The 24,148-nt window shown below is 47.2% G+C and overlaps 1 long non-coding RNA gene across 1 annotated transcript in view; it reads right to left on the bottom strand.

Moving 5' to 3' along the window:
- The window catches only part of LOC121665473, a 92,014-nt gene that overhangs the window by 60,313 nt on the left and 7,553 nt on the right, over positions 1 to 24,148 (bottom strand). Inside the window, exon 2 of the long non-coding RNA XR_006016370.1 lies at positions 13,133 to 13,304. This is a non-coding gene — a long non-coding RNA (uncharacterized LOC121665473). The remainder of the gene's footprint in view (positions 1 to 13,132; positions 13,305 to 24,148) is intronic.

Raw genomic sequence — 24,148 nt, 5'->3', positions numbered from 1 at the left:
TGCTGACACAGTGTAATTCTCCAAATCTGCAGTTTCAAGTGAAAGTGAATCTGATTTTGACTCAGGGTCCAGATGGGTCTAGCTGTAAAGATATTGTCATGTGAAAGATTAGGCACTAGCTTAGACAAAGAGGTGTTCAGCTGCAAGCTTAATAGCCTCTGAAACAGCAACTGCCACCAAAGAGCTTCCAGGTACTGATATTGCTATCCATAATAACCACAGGATTGCAACAGATGATGGAAAGGCTGGAAACTCCCCGTGGGATTCAGTGCACTGCACAGAAAGCTGCTAACCCCAGATAGAGCTCTGAGTCCTTGCAGGTTGCCTTTGTCCACACAGTGACAGTCAGAGTGGAGTTTGCTCTGGGGCGTCAGAGGGGTGGGATGCTGTGCAGGGACCATGGTGCAGGTGACCTGCAGCTCCTCAGGGCTGGGGACCTGGGGCACAGGTACCTGCTGTGCTTTCACCTGGAAAACACAAGGCACAGAAAATGCAGGAGCAGAGTTAATCCCCCCCATCCAACCCACTGACCACCCAGTGCTCTCCTTATGACTCTCACCCTTGCACAAGCTCAGCGCTTACATGGCCAAAGCAAAATTAGGGGGTATTAGTGAAGGAGAGATGGAAAATCAGCAGTTGTGGCACCGGCCCTGGAATGGAATTGTCACCTCCTGCCCAGAAACCCCAGAATAGGTCCCAGTTTAGGGGCTGGGAAGAATCCCACTGTACACACTGAATTAGCCTCCTGGCCCCTGCAGCTCAGAGTCATCACACAGGACATTCTTCCTGGAAACCCTGCATCCCAAGTTTGGGGAGGCCAGTTACACCCAAGTCACTGCCCTGAGATCCTAACTCTGCATCCAGCTTAGCCAAAATGAGCTTGGTCTGGTGGTGCAACAGAGAAGCCACAATGCCCATATGCCCTCAACATGATGACCACAAATTTGAAAGCAAGTCCTTCCTCCCACTCAGTGGAGACACAAACCTAAACTCTTTGAAGCAGTGGTGAATAGACTCAGTGAGTGCACCTGGACAGGTTCTGCTGGACATTAAGTTTGTCAGATAGGGGCCAGAAGTGTCAAATGAAGCCCATCAGGACCCACAAACCAGGAGCTGGTGCGGCAAGCCAGGCTGAGACTCCCTTCCAAAAATCCCAAACTACCACCATGACACCAATAGTTCTGTGTTAAAAAAAACTCTTCCGCCTGTTGAAGAAATACTGCAAAGGGAGAAACTTCTCTGGCACTTGCCACAGCTCCTCCAAGGAGAATGAGCATCCTCAGGGATGAAACAAGGTCTGTGGACAACAGGAAAAACTCCGTGTACCTGTAAAATACCATTACAGAGAATCCAGTATAACCACCTCACACAGGTAAACTGCACCTACCAATGGAGAGAGCTCAAACCGGCAGATGCCTCAGCGTCCCTTTCACTTCATCCTAGGAAATCCTCCTGGCTGGTGCTCCTCCTGCTTCCCTGAAAAAATGCCAAGCTGGGAGCTAAGAGCTGGGTTTCCAGGGTATCCCAGGCACACCATCCGTCACTGGAAAGACACATTCCTTCAGTGCACAGCAGAGGCACAGATGTGACCCGTGATTCCCATGTTACCATAACTCACCCAGCCCCACCAACACCCCCCTGCCCACCCCACATCCCCATTTGTTTCACGCGAAGTGTCACTGCCCAGCCCCATGGAAAACAAATGTCCAGAGGGAGGGGGATGTTAAGGGATCTCCTTTCTTTACCTCAGGTTAATTAATCTGTTCTGCTTGGTAAGGAGCAGAGCCCTGAGTAGCAAGTCATACATTACACACAGAATTACGGAGTTCAGCAATATTCCCTGCCACAGCCATGCAGGTAGAGCTGGGAACCACTAAATTAACAGTGGCAACCATTTGCAGTAGGCAAACACCGTGGCTTTGGGAAACAACAACAAGAAGACAGTATTTCTAGGAAATGCTACAGCAGAGCCAAAACCTGCAGAGCTTCAGATGAGGACTGTTTTCCTTGTTATCCATCTTGCCTCATGTCCAAGAAGCCAAAAAGGATCAGGCTGAAGGTAGACTCTTATTTTTTTTCTTGGTGGATCATGCAAATACAACATTACTATGGACTTACACCACACCAATACATACACAAGTGTAGTTGAGTGGTTTTTAAATAGACAGCAGGAAGAAAGTTTAGCTTCCCTAAGTTCAGTTTAGGAAACCAGATCTGATGAAATGTGGGGTAAACTTTGTGCAACTCTTCTTTGTTGCAATAGGTAATGAATAGATAATGGGGTTTAAGGGCACTGGAAAGGTCACCTGCGTCATCTCCTTGCCCTAAAACAGGAGCCATAAACCATCTCCATGCTTCCCCGCGTGCACACTTTTGTATTTGTGGAGCATCCAGCACAAAAGAGCTCCTTGCTGATGGACACTTTGATGATTTAAGTGTTAAATAACAGATAGGTGCTATTTATGTGGAAATTATTTGTGTTGGGACAGAGACAAGAAAGCAACATTTTCTCCAGTGCCTCTGCCTGCCTCACCTGTGCTCTTGCTGCTCATCCATCTCCCAGGATTGCCTGGAACATTGCACATTGTAGGAGCATTTTCAAACAGCTCACATTTTCTTTAGAAAGTCAACCTGTTCAGTAATGGCTCATTCTGCTCCTCCCACCCCCTGCTACAATACCCTCTTGGGACCAAGAGGGGAGAAGATTCAGCCTGCACTGGAAAACAGCTTTATGTACATTAAAATATCACCACTTGCGAGTCTGATGCCATTGCAACCTGCAAAGCCAGAAATAGCAGCTTTTTCCCAGGGGAATAGAGAAGGACAAATTTCCAGCCTCCCAGAAGGGCTCAAGGAAGGCAGGTGCACTTAGTCCTGCAGTAACACAATCTGCAACAGCAAAAATTTTACAAAAATATGGAAAAACATTGGTTGAGGTAATTTTATTTTATATAATGTCCTTGTACACCTGTACAATGAACCTTCAGCTCAAAGATTAAAATAAAACATTTTACAGAGACGAAAGTAATAATCCCATATCTATCATTTTCCAAAACACTGAAAAAACTTGATGAAGCATTTGGTGGTGCCAAGTACCTCTGCAGGGTCCTTGGGTAGGAAATAAAGAAATCATGGAATTATTTGGGTTGGAAGGCACCTTAAAACTCATCTCATTCCAACTCCCTGCCATGGGCAGGGACACCTTGCTCTACGACCTCGTATCCCAGAGCCTCATCCAAACTGGCTTTAAACATTTCCGGGGATGGGCAGTATTTCCCTGCAATCAGCCATCATCTCAAAATGTTAAACAAAAAAAATTGTTTCATTACCTCCTTTCCCACATTAATCAAAATCAACATTACAATTTTCAAACAAAACCAGTTTTTCTGTCCACAAAGGTGCAAATTCCTGGCTTTGCCACAATCATCCCCTACAACTCAGTCAAACCATTCCAGCCTGGATATGCGGAGGCTTAGGCATTTCCAAACTTATGCAAAGAATTGGGACAACCAGGCAGACATCTCCAAAAACCGTCTGGTGTCTTGTAGAATTAGAAGATGATGGCAAGAGTGCAGCCCATCCCTCCCAGAGGTTAGAGAGGACAGGGAGTTGTCACAGACTATCAATAGAGCTGTTGGCAGTGGGAACAGGGATGAGAAAAACAAGGATGAGTCTTGCACAGGCTTTTCCTCCCCACACTGAAGGAATTGCATAGGGAATGTGGGTGTAGATCCTCCTGTATTTACAGAATCATATCCCAAAAAGCTGGTGTGCAACAAAGTGACCCACAGCATCCGGGGCACAAGGAGCAGCTCACTCTCTTCCCTCAGGGGCCACAATGAGGGAAAAGCCAGCAAAATTGCCTGTTCCCAATGAGGAGGGACACTTCAGGAGGTCATTGGTTACTCCAGCCACTCTGAGACACAAATGGAGGGCAAATCAAAGCAAGCCCTCAGTTCACCCCTTTCCCTGTTGCTTTCCAGCCCTTGTGGCCCCCCAGGAAAGTACTGGCAGACCAGCAGCTTTCTCCAGCCCTGTGACAGGAGACAGATCAGGACTGCCAAGAACTGACACCCATCACAGTTCTCATACACAAAGCTTTGGAGATTTTTTTGGAGATCTACATGGCTATAGGAGCAGCAGGCAGGCCCACAGAGGGATGTGCCATGTGACTACATCACCTTTGGGGAAGATTTTACTGTTCTTTGCCCCAGGAAACCTGGAGAGGACAGGGCTCTTTCAACACCTCAGCAACTGAGCTAAATGAAGCAGCCAGAGTTTTAGGCAGGAAGCAGCCAAAAGAGTCCCAGGAGTTAAGACCAAGAGCTACTAACTCCAGATATCTGATCTGCCTCTCAGCGCCATCACAGCAGCACACAGTTTTTCATTTTGCTGGCAAGATGAGAGCCTCAGAGAAGCCAAGCAAAGAGAAAAGTATTTCACTGAGCAGAAACCACTCTTGTATGGCTTTCAGTGACCTTCCCAGTCCTCCCAGAGACACTCAGGTGTGCACACACAGGCACACAGACACCCCATCACTCTGCCACAGCTGGGGTTGTTCCCCTTTTGGCAGCCCCTGGATCCGAGCTGATGGAAAATGCGCTGGATGCAAGAGGAGTGCACAGTGGCACTCCTGCAGAACAGGAGCAGGATGCAGTGGTGGCAGCAGCAGCAGCAGGAAGCACCAAATTCCCATTTAAATAAAATGCCAAAAGGCAGTCAGCGAAAGTGACATTTATGGTGTTACTACAAATGCATTCAGTGGGAAGCTGAGTAGCAGAAGCAGGTTGGGGGGAAAAAACAAGCTGTAGTGAAAACTGCCATCTGTATATTGTGCCCCATTTTTAATATTCTGTATTCTCATAAAAAGTGTTGTTTCTGTCACTATTCAATCTCCCAAACTCACACGGAACACTGTTAAAAGTCAGCAGTGTGTGAAATGGTATTTTAAAATAAATGAAACCCGCTCGCAAAGCTGCGGAGGAATATTGCAATGCCAGGGTGCTGACAGACAGGCATTGAAAAGTAACAACCGTTATCATCTTAAAGCAAAGCGGATTAAATAAAAACCCACAGCTAGTGGTGCATTACCAAGTCTGATATTGACACAGCTGCCGTGGTGGTTATTTTTCATTGTCTCATCAAGACAAAGCATCACGGGATATCAATCTTCCCTCTGTCAGGCCATGCCTGCTGTAAAGTTTTTCGTTTACATTTTCATTATATCCCTTTTATCTCAGCTGCCAGCAAAATATATATATATATGTATTTTATATATATACACATGCATCTACATATATATATATGTGTGTGTTATATATTTGTGTGTGTGTGTGTGTGTGTGTATGTATCTGTAAGTGTGCATGTATGGATGTACTTTTGGGAATGTTGAGACTGGTTGACCTTCCACATTGCCAAGACACAGCCTCCAGCCAGGATGATCCCCATGCTCCCAAGAAAAAGCCAACCCCTATTCGGTGGGCTGCAAGGACTGGGTTTGATCCCCTCCAGCTGGAGATGGGGCAGTGGTGAGCTGGTAAAGGTATGATCCCCTGTGGGCTTTCTAGACAAGAAATCCAACCCACACAGCTGCCAGTGCTGTCTAAAAACACCCCTTCCTGTAACCACATTTTGCTGGGTGGACCAGCCACATCTGTTCTGCTATCGAGCTCAATTTGGGGCACGGAGAAGAGGAAGAAAATGAAGCAGAAATTGTAATCCTCCTTGGAGGGCACTCGATGTCTCCTCAATAGCAGGAGCTGTTACATTTCTCCCTAGCTCTGCAGGTTGATCTCTGCACCTGATCATTCCACATGCTTCTGTCCATATTCAACTTCTCCAGCTTTGCAGCACCACCCAAGTGTTTTCAGGAGGCTCACAGGCAAGCCTTGCCAGGGCAGAGAAGTCCTCCCGAGTATCCCAGAGCCCCACAGAGCCCACCTGAAAACACAGCCTAACCTTTCACTCCCACTAGCAACCCTGCTCTTTCAAGGCATGAGACAGAGCCAGCTGTTTGCAGCTGGCCACAGCATTCCTCAGAGCAACAGGGACTGCAGATAAAAAAAAAAAAAAAAAGTGTCTTCCCTTATTAATAAGAGAGCTCCATCTTCCAAACCTATTTCAAATAGCTGATGTGGCTGCTCCCTCTGCTTATGATTTAATTAAGTACAGCCTATGACATTTCTCGCTCTTCCGTCTCCTCAGAGGCGGCTCAGCGCTGCCAGGTACAGCCCTTTAAGAGTAGGAACTCTGGGAAACGTAGTTCCCAGAGGGAACACAGGGCTAAAGCAGCCACAGGGGGCTGGTGGTGCCCTGGGAGAGCTACAAAAGGGGCAGGAAAAACAGCGAAGCTCCTTGGAAAGGGGCTGCTAACGGGCAAGCGTCGAAGTGACCACCACCAAAACCGTGTGCCTCGCTCCTGTGACCCTCTGATCATCTGGCTGTGGGCTGGCAGGGCAGAATAACACCGCCCCCCGCCCCCCCCTTCCTCAGCTCCCAAGTAACCACCAAATCCTCAGGAAGGTTGGACACACACCTTTGCACCAGTCCACACGTGTTGTCTCTGGTTACAGCCCCCTGTGCTGAGTAGCAGGAGGGAAACATCGATTACAGCTTCACTAAGCCAGGAAGGGGCTCTCTGCACTGGCCCGGAAGGTTTTTCCCCATCCAGGCAGGGATTACCTCCAGAAAGCTCATCAGCATCACTGGCACTTGTCCTGAGGTCAAGCCTTTGCTGCTGAAAACCGCAGTGCAAAGTAAAGCAATTCCTCCTCCCACCTTCTGTTCCCTGCCTCAGTTTCCCCAGCACTGTGGGCAGTGTCCCTGGGCACTCCACGATCCCTCTCCTGCTGTATCTCCCGGGATGCCTGCACCACTCTTCCTCACTGTAAACCCCCTGGCACAAACGTCCATCCCACTGAAGGGTCTCTACAACCCTGGGATGTGCGTCATTTATCCTGCTGCCAGAAGCATTCCCTCTCCATCCCCCTAAATGTTTCCTTCTTCCGAACAATAACCAGCCTTCCCAAGGTGTTTTCATTTAAAGAGAGGATCATTAACCCCTACAAAAGGAATACTTCTGGCAGTTCAGTCATGCTCCAGCTCTCACTGCATCACTCCGGGGTCACCTGTGTTCGTATCCACTTGCACCCAGCTCAAATTCGACCCCCAGATAAAGCCCCTCCAGCCTGGGGGCCCAGAGCAGCAGCATTTACACCTTCTCCACAGCACTCGGCACAGCAAAGGGTTACACCCGCTCTTCCAGCAGCGTTCCCTCTCTCTCCCTCTCTTCGAGCAGCAGCAATTGCCATTCTGCATCCTTAATAGCAGCGTAATCAAAAGTTATGATGCATTTTTCAGTAATCACAAGAAATGATCCCCACTTAGCGTTAAGTAAAGCAAATTTGCCACTGGAAGGATTAAAAAAAAAAAAAAAAAAGGGGGAGAAGAAAAAGAAGAAGTCAAAAGCATTTCAATTTTCATTTGAAACGAATGAGTCAGAGTCAATTTGGTAAAGCAGTTAACAGCAGCTGTGCTCCCCTTCCCAGCCCCTTAACAGGTACAATTTGCTTTTAACAAACAACCTCGCAGAGGTCTCTGGCACCATGTTAACACAGTGGCATTCAACCCCTCTTGCTGTTCTGTATTTAAATTGGGTAATAGAGTCAGGCAGAGGAGATCCACCATGAATCTTAAGAAGTGCAATTTGACAGCATCTTAAAAAAAAAAAAAAGTGGGGAGAGCCTTTATTAAAAAAATAATAAATGAGTTTGAGAACAGCTTTTGTTGGGTTACTGCAAAGCAGCATATTAAAAACAACGGAAGTCCTAGAAAGCCCCAGCATGGTGGCAAGATCCCAGCAAGTTTGGTCCCAAACTTGGGGTTCTGAGCACTCAGGGCACCTCCACAAAGAGCTCTGCAAAGCAGGGCAAGACATTTGGCAGCCAAAGCACCCCCAGCCTGGGTGTATTTGGGGTACTTTGCCCCACACCAAGAGCTTCAGTGGAAGGCTGTGTGTCAGAAAAGAAGAAAAACAACAAAACCAAAACACAACAGACCTGCACACCCATGCTAAGGTTGCCCTAACCCCTCAGGGCATCCCAGACAATCCCATAATAAAAGCAGTTGCTTGCAGAGAGGGGAGCCCCTGGGCTCGAATGAAAAGTAGAGACATATGATGAGCTTTCAGCACCCCTTCTTATCCCTCCTGACCCCAGAGCAGCCCTGTCCTTCCCTCACCCCCAAGTCAGGCCCTTGACAATGTCCTCACCCCACTTTTGGTCCAGACAGTCATCTTCTCTCATTACTTTCCAGGCTCCTGAGCTTTGTGGGGTATTACAGGAGGTCAATGAAAAATTCATATTCTCAGTCAGTAATTGGCATTTTTGTTTCCTTTTTATTTAGAGGAAGGATGTGAGTGGGGCAGACAGCAGGGTGAGTGGGTATCTTCTGCCGGTTATTAAGATGAAGTCTCTCATATTGCTCCTGGCCACTATACTCTGGTGCTTTTCTAAGCAAGCCCTGTAATCCTGCATATTTAAATCTGAAAGCATTCCTGGTACTTTCATTAGAGGGACAAGTAATGAAAGCAGACTGGACCCACACAATTATTACAGTGTAATCCGCTGGAAATGAAGTCAATCCAATCACCCAGCATTCTGCTTTCTTCTCATTTTTTCAACTTCAAGTAAGTGCTTCCCAAATTCCAGCTGAAGTTACTGTTACGATCAATAGCACAAGGGCTCTCAATATAAGACTCAATAAATATGATGCTTGCAAGTGCTCCCCTATTGATCCCAGGCTGGTCTGAAACCCCAGCCAGCACTGGCACCAACCACAGCATTAGCAAGGAAGATGAATGCAAAATTGGGGGATGGCAGCAAACTAAAAGGAGCAGCAGACCTCTTTAAAGATAACCAAGGAAAAGAGAAACCCCTGGAAGCACGGAATGTTCTCCAAAAACCAAAATCTGCCTGGCTGCAATCCACACTGTTGGATTTTCCATCCATGAGCATGAGACCAGGATTTCACCCACCCAACTCATGGAAAGAAACTCAGCTCAGCCACCCTCAAGGCCCTACCCCACAGAGCTGCGGCCGGGAGGCTCTTCCCACTCCAGCTCTCCCTCCTGCTCATGGCAAGCTTGCTGTCAGCCAGCAAACAGATTGCTCCAGCCAGCACGACCAAGGCTTGCCATGATTAGATCTATTAATGCAGTGCATCTGATTCACCTCCAAGGCCCCCGCGCTCGGTGACAAATAGGGATGGGCTTCCCTGCTTTGCTGAGCAGGGCCCTTCGGTGCTGACCTCCCGCTCGGAGCCCCGACAGGCAGGAGCAGCAGGGACCAGGAGAACAGCAACCCCGTGGGCTGGGGGATTCCTGGGAAGAGCCCCAGCAAGGATAGATTGACAGCTGTCAATCACAGGTGGTGGTCCCAAAGATTATGGCCCAGCAGGTCCTTCTCAGTTGGAGGATATAAAGAGGTCTTTATCTCCTGCCCTTCCTGCAATCTCCTCCAGTCAGGATTGTCCCCAGTCCCACCAAAGAGATCACTCTACTGGCCCAGTCCCTCATGCCTGATGCCAGCAAAGGCCCTTGCAATTCCATATGTTCCCATTTACTGCTGCTTGGGGTCCACATTTCCCTGAGGTCAGAGGAGGATCTGTTCCTCTGGACTTGTCACCTCCTCCAGGATCATCTCTCCTAACCCATGTCCCTCAGCAAGGACAGCCACCCACTGGTAATTCTCTGGGACATGGGTTCCCCTTGAGCTTCTGTGACTCCAATCCCAGGCCCAGGTCCTCCTGGTACCACCTGTTCCAGAGGGTGGTAAGGCACTGGAGGAGGCTACCCAGAAAAGTTGTGGATGTTCCATCCCTGGAAGTGCTTCAGGCCAGATTGTATGGGGGTTTGAGCAACCTGGTCTAGTGGAACACATCCCTGCTCATGGGAATTGGAACTAGGTGATCCTTAAGGTGCCTTCCAACCCAAACCATTCCATCATTCCACAGTACCACAGCCTGTCCCATGGCTGTTTTCTCAGAGCAGGGGGAGCATTGCCCTGTGCTTTCTCTGCTCAACATCCCCTTGTACTTCCTCAGCACCTGCCTCCAGATGCCCTTTGTCCATCACTTCACACACTGAAAACCAGAGAGATCACAATTTTAGCACCTCGACCAAAGATGCAAAACTTTCCATGACAAAGTGAAACCCTCCCCATATCCTACCCCACCCCAATCTGCTACCTGACTTGAAGAGATCAGCCAGGCCCCACTGCAGCCTTCAGGACTGATTTACCTGGGATGAGGCTTTCCTGCCTTAACCTGCTTCCCTGCCTTAACCTGCTTCCCCAGCCCCACACCTTGCCCTGCAGAGCTTGTGGCTCTCCTGCCATGCCCTTGGCAGGAGAGAAAAGCCAGACAGGCATCTCTCCAGCGTCGTCTGCTTGTCAGCCAGGGTGACGTCTCCTCGCCAGCAGCTGCAGCCCAGGGTTTGGGCAGGGGGGAGGCACACGGGCAATCTGAAGGTGGACACTTAGCACATTTATTACCTGCTTATTAGCTACCAGGCTCCCATTATGATGAATTGGCTGAGTGATGGCTCCCGCCAGCTCCCAGTGCTCAGCAAGGCTCTCTAATTCTATTTTGCACAAGCTGGGCCAAGGCAAAATTGTTTCCAAGAGGAAGGAATAACCAGTTGTTTTTCTCCTGCATCCAAAACAATCTGACCCTCTGCACAATCTCAGCAGGACCTTTTCTGCATGCACACTTGTCTTTCCTCCTAACCACATGCATGGTTTAGATTAGATATTAGAAAGATATTAGGTTTAGATTAGATATTAGGAAGAAGTTGATCCCTGTGAGGGAGGTGAGGCACTGGCACAGGTTGCCCATAGTAGCTGTGGCTGCCCCATCCCTGGAAGGGTTCAAGGCCAGTTTGGATGGAGCTTGGAGCAACCTGGTCTAGTGGAAGGTGTCCCTGCCCATGACAGTTTCACCCTGTACAAAAGGACTTGTGCTGAGCTCTGCAGTTCAATACCTCATCCATGAGCCTCCCAGTGGAAAAACTGCAGATGGGAACAGGTATCACGAGGTTAAAAAGTCAGTAGATGGTGCAAAGGCTTTTCTGGGAATGGAGAAAGCCTTGAAAGACATTCCAGAAAACTGAAACCCAAAGAGATGATTTTGCAAAGCAAAATTATAAGGAAATTATTGATTGTTTCACAGAACCACTGCTCAGCTCTTTTAAAGGCTGTAGTGAAAGTCACAGTCAACAGGCTGATGGCTTTGGGTGCCTCTCCCAAGGGCTGTCATTACTTTTATGATAATTTCTTCCGTGTTCCTCAGTTCTGTAGAAACCTGTTCCAGTATCCTTTATCCCTCCCTCAGGCCAAATTAAAAACCGCATGCAGGGGCAGAAAGTTCAAAGAATAAGAAAGCTGCATTCTCACCCAGCCACTCTCAGACTTAGTGCTTTACACATTCTTGTGCTTTTTCTGCTACATTTGATCAATGAAAGCAACCCCTGCATGCCGAGTCCAGCAGAAATGGCCAAGCTTTGCTAAGTAGAGGTATTTCATCACCCATTCACCTCTGTTGGCAGGAAAGACATTCCCATGCTGTAATTTCACAAGTGGCACCAACTGCCGGGAGGCACTGACTGAGGGGAGGCAGCACTTGTCCTGAATGACACAGGGCAATGCTTTGGTCGAGGGACACTGGCTGTGAGGTGGTTTGTGACCCTTGAAGGTTGGCACGTGTCAGTTCTTGGTGGCCAAACTGCCTGCAAACCAAGCAGAGTCACTTGTCATGTGAACAGTCCAGAGACAACTGCTCAGGGACTTTTACCTCCCTCCAGCTGTGGGAGGAGGTAAAAGAGAGTAAAGTCCAGTCCTGTGGACTCTTTTCCATCAGGTCCCCACTTCACCATTCCAAAGGAATATTCACACAGACGGGATGAGGACCCTCATTCCCAGAGAGCTGAGCGCAGAGAGGTTGCTGTGAGTGAGATGAACACCTGCCCCCCTTAGAGATGGGCTCCATGCTCCAAGTTTCCCTCCCCTTCCATCACTGAAGGGCCCCGAGCCCCAGCCCCCGGGAGGGCCCCACATTCTACATGTCCCTGCTGAACAGTTACACATTTCTACTGTGTTCCTCAGGCAGACGACTCTGCTACCAGCAAGCAGGAGAGGAGCTGCCATCTGGGACTGCATGTGCTTCCCAGACAGATGGCTGCCTATTCTCGTCGTGTTTTATTTCGAGCAATGGTTCATACAGCAACAGCGCTAGTGTGAAAATGGGATGTGACAAGATGCGTATTACTTACACCTTCTGGAAAGTTCAGATAAAACCAAGATGTACAGAATGTAAGAACCAATATAATTAGGTAATTAAGAGAAATGAAAGCCCCCTGGTTTAATGCTGTATTGTGCTCGTGTGTGTTACAGACTATATGTGTGTGTGTGATATGGAACATACATATGTATGGTTCCATATTTAAGCGTGTACAGAATGCAAAGCCAATGAGAAATAACGAACATATACATCCAGCCACTAAATAAGCACAGCTACCTGCTCCAGCAGGCTTTTCAGACAGAACTGCTGACAACCACACACTGTTCACACTTTACACGTGGCAGGAAATTCCCTCTGTCGTGCTGGAGCAGGACACAGGGCAAGGTCCTGGTTCTGCCCATGTTCCTCAAACATTTTTTCCTCCATTCTGCATTGCAGAACACCAACATCTAGAAGTGTCATCAGAAAGAAGAGCAGCATCACATGCACAAGCTCTTACTGATTAAGTTGGGATCATTGCCAGGAATTCAACTCTGGGCAGTATAGGGACACACATCCACAGAGAGCTTGACACATTCCCAAGTACATAGGAGTGGGGAAACACAGCTATAAACCCCATTTCCAAGTTGTTTTGCAGCTCAGGTTGCAATGAAGGCCCGAACTCAACATGTTAAAAGCCCCTGGTCACACATGTGGAGCCTGCTGGAAGCTGACTTCCCTCCCACATGGGAGCCCTGAGAAGTTCAGCTCAACAACTCACATCTCCCACATACAGGTCCTCATGCAAACTCGAAGAGGAGGAAAAAGATGGCAAGAGAAGAATTCAGGACAAAATTACCTGTCCCCTGGCTGCCTAAAGGCACAAGTTCAGGTGTAATGAGCTTCTGGAAGAGGCTGCTGCTGTGCTCAGGTACATCTGAGGGTGCTCTTTCCTCATGTTCTGCTTCTTCAGCCAGCCCCAAGAGCAGTGAGGGTTCATCTCATTTTGCACCATGTGAGACACTGTAGGACTTGGACAGAAGAGCAAATGAAAGAAAGGTATTAATTGAGCCACATCTCAACATACAAATTTCACCCAATAAGGTCCTGTGCTCATGGCCCCACAGCCCAGCTCCTAAAAAGCTCAAGAAAAGCAGAGATGTCCTCTAAAACAGCAATGAGGAGCTGTGCCTATAGTCAAAGTTTGTCATAATGGGCTAATGCAGAGCAGCTGCTGGTAAGAGACCCAAATGAGGTGTAGCATACTGAGGTTATCAGCATATAAAGTCCCTGGCCCTGCAAAGTTATTATCAGGCAGGCAAGAGAAAATTATGCAGCTCTCCTAACATTAACTGCAAGACTGGGGCTCAGTAAGGGGTGGGTGGCAGCCAGCACAGGATCCTGGGCCTGTATGCACAAATTTCCTGTACAGGGATACAAAATCATACTCTGAGATGAGCCTGGGGATGCAGAACAGGGAAAATTCAGCTGAGAAGCAAGAGATAAACCAAACAGGTCAAATCACTTGCTGCAGGCAGGGATCCAAGGATCCTGATCAGACCAGCAAGTGAAAAACCTGCCACCTCCATGCCCCCATAACTAACTCTGACTCAGCAAATGGGTTTTTTGTAGTTTCAGTTCCCAAAGTACAGCGAAAAGGACGTTGCATAGAAACCAGACCGTGTTTGGAGAGTTTTGGCAACTCTGTCTTTTCATCACTTTGCAGCTCCCTGGGTGTCACTCAAAGTGGAAACCTTCAATCCGGTTCCCCTTAGGTGTAGATGTGTTTTCACACTTCTGCCAAGGCAGGTACTTTCTGTACTGCTGATGGTTAATTACTTGAGGATGAATCACAGTGCTCAGCAGGGAGGTGGGGCAGGCAGAGTTGGCTGAGCAAGTCTGGAGTGGGGAAGAAAACATCTCTGTATCAGGAGGGTGGGCACACGTGTACAAGATTTGCGAGGAATAAATTCAGAGAGGAACCGCAATAAATCTCCCAGCCTGGCCACTGCGGTGGGAGTTTCTTTTCCTCCCTCCCCACAACAGGGAAATTCTGCTCTTTCCATGGGGGGTGGGAAGTGGCACAGGTCTGCATTGAAATGTAAATTCACTCAAATTATTAAGCACAAGAGAGCAGCTCCTGCCAGCCCTTTGTTCCGCAGTCAGAATGTGTAATCTAGAAGAATAAATATAGTCAGATATCCGCTAAACAAAGAGACCCGGGGCCATGCATATTCAGCGACCCTCTCCCCCAGGACATCTCTCCCCGCTTTATCAGGAAGGCTCTTTCTGCAGTCAACAACTGTAGATCAAAATGCCCTCATTAACTAGGGCTGAGCTGGAAACCTCTTGCTGCTTCATACTGAGGGTGGGTTCCTTTATTTCTCTCCAGAAGAGATCTTCCTAGCCCCTGGTTTCCTCCCCTGTCCCTTTTCCATCCCGGGAGGACAGGGCAGGGTTGTCCCTGAAGCCCATGGGTACTGCACTCCCATCAGAGATGGGGTGGCTGCAGGACAAAGCCCCAGAGTCCAGGAGCTGTGGTGGCTCCAAAAATTGTCTTACACTTAGCTGCCATGCTCATCCCTTTTCCAGCTAGGAGAACACCCCCAAGAGAGGGCAGGCCGACTACAGGTCTACACAGGTGCCCCAAAGAGGGCAAAAGCCACCAAATATACCCGGCCCCGGCCCCCCCCCCCCCCCACTTCAGAACATTCTACCTGGACAGACTGATGACCTGGAGACTCACAGAGATGCTTTTTTTAAAAATGACCACCCAGAGAAACCATTTCAAATGTTTTTTCCCCACAAGCTCCTCACTCCCTGCAGCCACCACAGGAGCTCCAGGTCCAACAGCCTTTGCAGAACTGCAAGTTCACACTGTGCTGTGATGACCAAGGATGTCTTAAAGCATCCACTCTCTGTTCATATGGGGGCAGGTGACCACATTGGCACAAAGCCATGCTGGTGACAGGCTGGGAGGGACAGCCACAGCTTCCTACAGCCCTTCCAGCAGCACTGGGGAGCAGAATATGGAGCGGGCAGCCAAGGATTGTCTCTGCCCAAGCCACAAGGAGACGTGGCTGGAGGGGAATAAAGCACCACGGGAGGAAAAGAGGGTGCTCTCCCCACCACCTAAACATGGCTTCTAATCTCCAGTGCTGTCAGTCTCCCACCTGTCACTACCACTAAGCCTGCTGCAAGATTTAAAAATGAGGTGGAAGAGGAGGGGAAAAAAAAAACAAAAATCAATTTGGCTGTTTTTGAGTTATATCAATATAATAAACCCTGAGTGTCCTGCTTTTGGATGCAGTTTTTGCTTCCAATAACTCAGCAATATATTCATTAAACAAAGAGAGGTAAAAGCAGCAAGCCATTAAAAATAAAGCACCAGGAGAGGGAAGGCCATACAGGCTGTAAATATCTTTGACTCCTTTTCAACCTCCATTTCCTTATCCCTTCTCATTCACTAATTGACCTCTGGATCCTGCTTCTCAGAACTGTTTTCATCGCTGCACTTTGTCCTTCAACCACAGATGCAACAAAGGATCTCAGGCTCTCTCTAAATGCAGAATAACCCATACACCTCCAAAGCAGGAGACAAAGTCCATTTCCCTCATTAACAGGGGTGCTGTGATCCAACACCCCCTGCACAAGGCTACAAAACCCCCAGTATCAAAGACCAGGTGTCCCAGGTGAAAAAATACACCCAGTTTTAATCTGTTTATGTGCTGGGCACAGACCTTCTACACATGAAACCCTACCTTCTGGTGTTTCAGCTTCATTGCACAAAGTCCACCCATAACTATAGAGACAGGCTCTTCTTTCTCATCCATATGGAGACATTCTGGTCACAGGGCACTGCTCCCTTTCCTGGCCCAGGGAGGGCTGAACTCCATGTGGCAGCCACCAGAGCCTCACATGCTGATCCCAACTGAGGGCCAGCACACACACTGGTACCAAACCATCTGGAAAGGAGGCTCTCTGCATAACCATGGAAGCCCTGAAAAGGTTGATCCTATTACATGTAGACCCTCCAAGCTTAATTCTAGGATCACCAACTTCCCAGCATAGCTGTCAGAAGAATTAATGCTCTGACCCAGCATCTGAAGTTTTTCTTACCTTGCCCAGTCTAAGGGCTTTAACTCCCAAATTAAATACTAATTCCAATCACATACCACAGCAGTGATTCAGAAGACAGCACCTGGCTGGCTCTGCACCCTCCAAAAGCCTCCCTAACAGCTGGGATAGGTCTCACACTGGCAGAGAGGGAAGTGGTTACTCAGCAGGACACTCAGCTCCATCTCCGCAGCATCTGGTTCTTCTCTGGAGCTCATCACCCTCTGCGTGGTCTCATTCCTTCACAAGTTTCAGCAGCATCTCAGAGCATCATCTAACATGACAACAAAACAGCAAGTGAGGCTTCCCTCACATTTCCTCTAATTAGGAAAACTGCTTGCTGGGGGAGGCAGGCTTCAGTTTGGTAAGGGCATATGGGTTTTCCTGCCCCATAACCAAAGTGATGAGATTCCTCTATTCCTTGCCTGCAGGCACTCAGAATGCCACTTTTCCTCCTTTCCCTGGGATTTAAAAGAGCAGCCTTCTCATGTTCTCAATCCCTCCCAAAGCTCACAGCATATGGCAATTTGGAAGGAAATTGGGTTAAGAGCATAAAGGTTATTACAGGAGTTTTGCTAAGTACTGGCTAGGCAAGGGAAGCTACATGCAAAGGACAGCCTGGGGATGTCACAGACCTTGCTGGGCCTTGGAGAACAGAAAGCAGGGCCAGGAACTCTGTATCTTACACCTCTTTGACAAGTTATTTGCATCCAGTCCCTGCCAATGCTGAGCAGCAGAACAAAGAGCTCAAACAAGCTCCTCTCCCTGTATTCTCTGAGGAAAAAGATGTTCATTGCAAGGAGGGACAAAGGATGGTGCACACCTCAGGTTCAACAACCTCTGCAGTGCTCCAGGCTGGAGGCAGAGTGGCTGGAAAGGACCTGGGGGTGCTGTTTGACAGCAGCTGAACATGAGCCCAGGTGTGGCCAAGAAGGCCAAGAGCACCTGGCCTGTACCAGCCATAGTGTGACCAGCAGGACCAGGGCAGTGACCATCCCTCTGTGCTGGACACTGGTGAGGCCACACCTCAAATCCTGTGTCCAGTTCTGGGCCCCTCATTGCAAGAGGGACATTGAGGGGCTGGAGCGTGTCCAGAGAAGGGAACAGAGCTGGGGAAAGGTTTGGAGCACAAGTCTTGTGAGGAGCAGCTGAGAAAGCTGGTGGGGCTCAGCCTGGAGAAAAGAAGGCTCTGGGGGGACCTTCTCACTCTCTACAACCACCTGAAAGGAGGCTGTGGCCAGGTGGGGGTTGATCTCTTCTCCTAAGAACAAGCAATACAAGGAGAGGAGATGGCCTAAGTCACAGCAGAGGAGGTTTAGGTTGGATATTAGAAAAAACTTCTTCACCCAAAGGGTGATCAGGTACTGGAACAGGCTTCTCAGGGAAGTGATGGAATCACCAACCCTGAATATATTAAAAAAACCATGTGGATGTACCACTTGTGGACATTGTTTAGTGCTGGGTGAGTGGTTGGATGTGGTCTTAGAGGTCTTTTCCAACTGTAATGATGCTATGATCCCTGGAGGTCCTTATTCCCCACATGGCCCAAGGCTGATGGGAAACTCCATGCAACCTCTCCCCTCAGGCACAGCACAGGACATTGGACATCTCTGCTTTTATGGGATTTTCTCCTTCCTTGGGCTGGACTGACTAAAGTCATCCAGGTGTCAAGCACTTGCCACATCCAGCAGCTTTCACAGAACAAGCCCATTTTTAACTACAAATCAGCTAATTTAAAGGAAAGTGCCACTTTCTTCCCCTAATACCACAGGTCTTCCCTCACTGTGATTTTATAATGGTGCAAGCTTAGCCGAATATAAGTCAGAAGCAAAAGAGAGCAGAATCTGGCCTCAGCTACTTGTATTTTGCCCCCTAAACAAAGCCACATTTAATCAGGGATCTCCTTTTCCACCTATTCATCACTGGTACTAGAAGACATTTTCAGAACTACACAGCACTTGGACAGTTTCACACAAGATTTCTTACACTGTATTTTTCAGGGGAGTCCAAAAGTTCATCAAATGCTCCTTTATCCCCAGACACCCTCTGATCCATACACAGGTGTGTGAACTCACACACAGATCTGACACGAAACCATTAGAGAGGAAAAAAAATAATTCAGAGTCTCTCAGTTTGACTCATCAGTGAATATTAATTTCTATTGTCATGCAGTTGACTTGTAAATCAACTGGATCATTAACTCAGACCTTTTGTGCAGTAACATTACACGGTGTTGCAAGTTATTTAGACACCACAGTGTTTACTGCACTCCCACTGCTTTGAACACAGAGTTTTGCTCCCAAGGAAAGAGGGGCTAAATGGGTCCACACAAATACAGATAATTCTCTATGAGACTGTCCTGACTGTCCATATTTGCCAAAGCAAGCTCACCATGCCAAACTTGCTAGCCAAATAGTGCCTTCTGCTGGAACTGTAGGATTGTAGGATTAATGGCAGTCCTGTTTCTGCCAAGACAAAGGTATCCACATTAAGTTTACAGGTCTAGGCAAAAGGCTGAAGTTTTAACTAAGGATTTGTGGCCCTGCAGAGAATAGGCTGCAGTTTCAGGGAGTGAACAGATCTGTATCGATTTACAACATCAAAAGGCTCAGATCTTGTCTCTTTCATATCTATAAATAATAAGTATTGACTATAATAAACCAATTTAGAACAAACTGCTGGATCTCAGGCTGCTGTGAATACTGAATTAGTGGAGTGATGTGAAGCACAGCCTGTTTACTTCCCAGGTTGTTGCTTCCACAGATGTCCCATCTTGCCAAAGGTTTCTGATCATCCTTCTGAAGAAAGGCACAAGCATCCACAATCTCTGCTGGAAGTTCTGATTTTCTCCAGAGAGAAGTTAAACTCCAGGGTGTTTCCAAGTAGTAAGGAATGCTGGCGTAAGATGTGAGTTCGCCTGGGCAACTTGCAGCAAGTTCAGACCTATGGGATTTTATGGGGATTCATAAAAGGAGCTGAGGATTTTCATCCAACTCTCCTTGTCTGGGAATGGCCTAGGTGCAGACATGCCCACAGCAGGGTCAGGATCAGCAGGGCTTGGTGGGGCAGCTCTGCCATCCCCATCACATTGCCTTGGCTGCTGCTCAGCACTACCTGCCTTTGTCCTCTCACAGGCATCCCCAGGGCTAAACAGAGAGAACTCTGCTCTCAACGAGGCTCTGCCAGGGACCAGGGATGAATGAAACAGAGGAGCTGCAGATTGAGCTGGAGGGTTAGTTGCAGGATGTGTTGGTAGGTGAGCAGGGCAAGAAGGAACTGCAGAGAACAGAGCTCAAACACACCGTCCCGAGCTACACCTCCTCAGCCCCTCGCTTGAGCAGCCTCGTGCTGGCCTTTTGAAAGCACGGTCTTTTTGTAGTGGAAAAGCAGCCTGAGGTGTCTCAGGGCTGGACACATTAGAGGGAAGGTGGCCCTGGAGAGTCACAGGGGCTCCATTTCCAGTTCAACAGCGACCTCTGCTCTCGGCAGCCCGAAGCGCGGGTGTCTCTGATCAGCTCGGTTTAGGGACACCTTCGGATAGATCACTTTGGTCTGTTTATCTATGGGGAATAAGGACACATCTTTCACACGTGGGCAGCCACCGTGACCTTCAAATCCCATCAGATGGAGCCCAGGGCTCCACGGCCCCGGCAGTTGCTAAAGCATCCTAGGATTTACCTTTTCCTACTTGGCTGATATTTAACCAGATGCCAAGAGAGACAAGGACACCTGGTTTCTAAATGGATTGTTTTCAGCATGCCCCAAGAGGAATATAGATATATATGCACTCTCTCATACACACGAGACTTGCATGGAATCTCTGGAACAGAGCCGTGTAACCAAGGAAAAGCAAAAGGAAGGTTCAGCTTCTAAACCTGCCAACTGCCCCTTGGGTGCTGGGGGCATTAATAGGGGTGGTGGGACTGCTGAAATTCCATGGCACAGCACTGGAATACCACATGCAACAAGTCAGTTTGAGCTCTCCAGCCTGTAGAACCATTTCCAATATACCAAGGCTGAAAGATCTGCCTCAGCTCCTCAAAACAGAGCATCCTTAGTTCTCAGCTCTCCCTCCTCTGCCGGTCTCAACTCACACTCCCACATCTCAAGATCTGGGATGTCCAGGACTCTCCTAATACTTCACAAAACATCAAGCCAGATCACAGCTTACACCTATGAGAGTTCCCCACCCACAGCAGCAGCGGATCCCATAGAAAATCCCAACTATGCCATGCCAGGGGTCCAGCACTAAAGATCATCTGTCAGGCTGCAGAAATCAGTGACAGTTCTCACTCTAGCATTTCACTCAAAGACACACAGTCCGTAAGAGCCTGGCATGCTACAGAACACCTTCCCTGTGTGTTCTGCTTGGGAGTGATCCACAGGAGCTGGGATTCAAGAAGAATGTGGTTTTCAGACCCTCTGAGGGTTGGCAGACTAAATGGATCCCTCCCACTGGGAACTGAAGGGTGCATGTGCCCATGGCAGCACTTTCAGCTGTGCCTCCCCACCCCAATAAACCCACACAGAGCAGCAGATCCACCCCAGACTCTTCAAACACTGCAGTGTCCAGGAAGAAAAAGGGCAGGTCCAAAAAGCCCCAAGCACTGGAAAAATGTATTTTGGGCTAAACTAAGACAGCAAAGTGAGAATCCTGCACTTTTCAAGCTCCAGAGATATTTTACAAGCTCCCCAAAATATTAATAACAAGCTGAATATCCTAATGCTGTTAGGTTAAACAGCTTTTAGGACTGCAGTGTTCTCCACGCAGGAAAGCTCCGCTCTGCTCCTGCTTTCTCCATGCCCACTCACACTGCTGCAAGTCATTGAGACAATTATTAGAAAAAGCAGCAAAGAAAATGAAGGTCAGTTTAAAATACCCTCTCAGCTGTAGATTAAAAAAAAAAATCAAGCTAAAAATAACTGTTTTGAGCAAGACAGAAGACCTATTAAGCAACTTTAAAATTGCTGCAGCCAAGAGTGTCCAAAGCTTGGACAGATGTTGGCAGAAAAGAGAAAATATATCTCTAGCTCCTGAGGACTGTGTGTGCTCACCCCACATACAGACATAGATATATATATTTTTTAAAAAACCCAAAACATTTATAAACATTACCTTAACTATAAATTAATGTATTGGTGTCTATAGGAAGTATTCACATTAACTTTAATAAATAATTTGCACAAAGTCTGTCCCTTTTTCACAACTTAGTGTGGTTTTATTTCTGCTCTGTTTATATGCTCAGTATAGTCCCATTTGTGTTCACAGGGCTGCACCTGCATCCACACCCCATTCACACAGTGCTCCAGAACCCAAAGGCAGAGAGCTCCAATAGATGAAGCTGCCATTCACCCAAAAATATTTATGCACAGACTTCTGTGTATTTTTATATACATCTCTATCTAAAGATCCTACATATACAAAGTCCTTACACTGGATATATTCGTGAAATCAGGGATATTAACCCTTCTCTCCTGTTTTGTCCAAGAGATGGTTTGCCAGGTCTGCCAGCCATTTCTCGATCAAACATTTCTAACACAAACAGCACACAACATCAGTAAATAAGCCGTGCTCAGCAAAAGTGATCTGACTACAGTCTGTAATTTCTTCTGGGGCAAAATCTGCCCATCACCACCCCATCACTCCTGTCTCTGTCCCCAAACACAAGTGACGTGGGTATTTGCGCTCCAGGCAGCCTTGAACTCCAACCAAGGGCCCAGAAGCAAAAGTCGCAGCATCACTTCAGCCTTTCAGAGTTCCCCAGCCAAGGTAAGAATGTTCTGCTTCACCACAACCAGAGGTGGTCGTGCCCTTGTGTCCACAGCCCTCACACTCTGTAATGGGGACAGGTATGGGTGCATTAGCATCCATTCCATTTTCAGCACTTAGACTTCATAACTCTTCCCATTTTGTCACTCTTAATATTTATAAGACATCTAGAAAATGATAGATTTTCCTTTGGACCCCTTGTCATTCACAGTTGCTTATCTCCTGGGGGGCAATCAACAGATTTATAACAGCCCATAAAAGTTGTTACCAAAAGTACAGTTTCTTTGTGTGTGATCATTTCTAATACCTCTCAGGCACGATAGCAATTACTGACAAAAGTCAGCCTCTGTTAATAGAGTTTATCTCAGTTCATCATATATCCTTTGTCAGTGGAAGCATTTTGACAAGCCTGGGGTTAATTAAAACCAAGAAGACAATAAAATACACCTAATCAAACATTACAGGTACAGAAATCAATTAGCAGATTTATGGCACTTTGGAGCCCTCTATAACGTGCAAAATTCAAAGAAACTGTCAGTTCCATCCCCCCCAAGACAGTGTAATTGAATTTCTAATTGAAACTATTTTTCAATAGGTAACACAATCCGCAAAGTTTGATTTGCATTAAAGTGGCATCTGCAGAGGACAGAAGAATCTAAAAAAAATAAAGAAATCCTAGGCTGCTCCTGTTATTACCAGCAATAATTATTATTATTTGCGTATTTAAAATTTTGCTAAAGCCCTTTAGAACCAATGGAGGGGCCAAGTCTTTAGCCAACACAGCTCTAGACTCCAAGATTTCTGTAGGAAGAGTTCATTTGGATGAAAAGGGGGAAGAAGAAAATTCAGGTTGGGCAGAAATGAGAAATAAGATGGGCAGAAAACAGTTTGGGCCTGGTGATCAGCAGGACAAAGCCCAAGTGATGATGGTCCATCCTTAAGGGATGGATACTGGGACCAGTGTGTGGGACAGAGCATCCCAGCAAGTAGGGAACATCGGAACAGAGGGACAAGCTGTGTGCTGGAGGATGCTGACAAGAGTTTGGTGACATTCCAATTACCTTCACTGGGATATTCGGCTTTTGTCTCTGGGTGCAAATCTTCACACAGACAGAGCAGCTATTGCCAGTTTGGGCACAGTGCCCACACTGATCTTCACAGAAGCAGCACAGTTCAGGTCGGAAAGGACTTTTCAGGAGATCACCCAGCTCCAAACTAGATCTCAACAAGAATAACAAAATAGGTTCTAAAATTCCAGAGAAACAGTGTTGTTCACCAGAATTTCTCTCTGAAATGCAATGAGACAGAAAGCATAGGCGTGCACAGCTATACAGCCTAATTGCATACAGTACTGCTCAGTCTATATTATCTATATTTTACACTGCTTCATTTCTTCTGCTGCTCATAAGACACAGCTAGGAGCTATCTCCCGGTAATTTACTGGGAAATGGGAAAGACTAGAAATGAAAAGTCAGGAGAAATGAAGATACAAGGTCAACAGAAATCTTTCCAGCACTTGCATCTCTTTCAGTGTGGTGAACCAGATTAACCTCTGATTTCAGCACTCAAATATCCAGAATCCAATATAAACAAAAGTAAGTTATTTAAAATGAAATATTAACTATTTGCTTAACTTGTAGTAAAATGTTAATTAAATTTTAATGTTATACAATGAAACAAAAGAAAAAAAAAAATTATTGAAATATTGCAAGTCCAAACTCTATTTTGATGGGTTCTGCTTAGTGAGAACCTCAGCAGGAAGAAAAGCAGAAGATATCAGATTTTAAAAACAAAACTCTGGATAACAGATAACAGCAAAGAGAAAATAATGAATCAATAGTAAAATGGGGCTTTCTAGTGATTTTCTCCTATTTTAAGGAAACTGGGCAAATGCACAAAGCTCTCAAATTCCACCCAGTTCTGTTTTTCCACCCAGCAGCATCTCATCTGGAAGAAAAGCACTTGCAGAGAACATATCCACAGGAGCTT

This window comes from Corvus kubaryi, unplaced genomic scaffold (genome assembly GCF_017639235.1).
Source record: "Corvus kubaryi isolate FWS band 111438036 unplaced genomic scaffold, C.kubaryi_AGA036_p1.0 37334, whole genome shotgun sequence".
NCBI classification, from domain to species: domain Eukaryota; kingdom Metazoa; phylum Chordata; class Aves; order Passeriformes; family Corvidae; genus Corvus; species Corvus kubaryi.
Note: the sequence above shows the minus strand (reverse complement) of the source record. Positions and strands in the feature narration are given on the sequence as shown.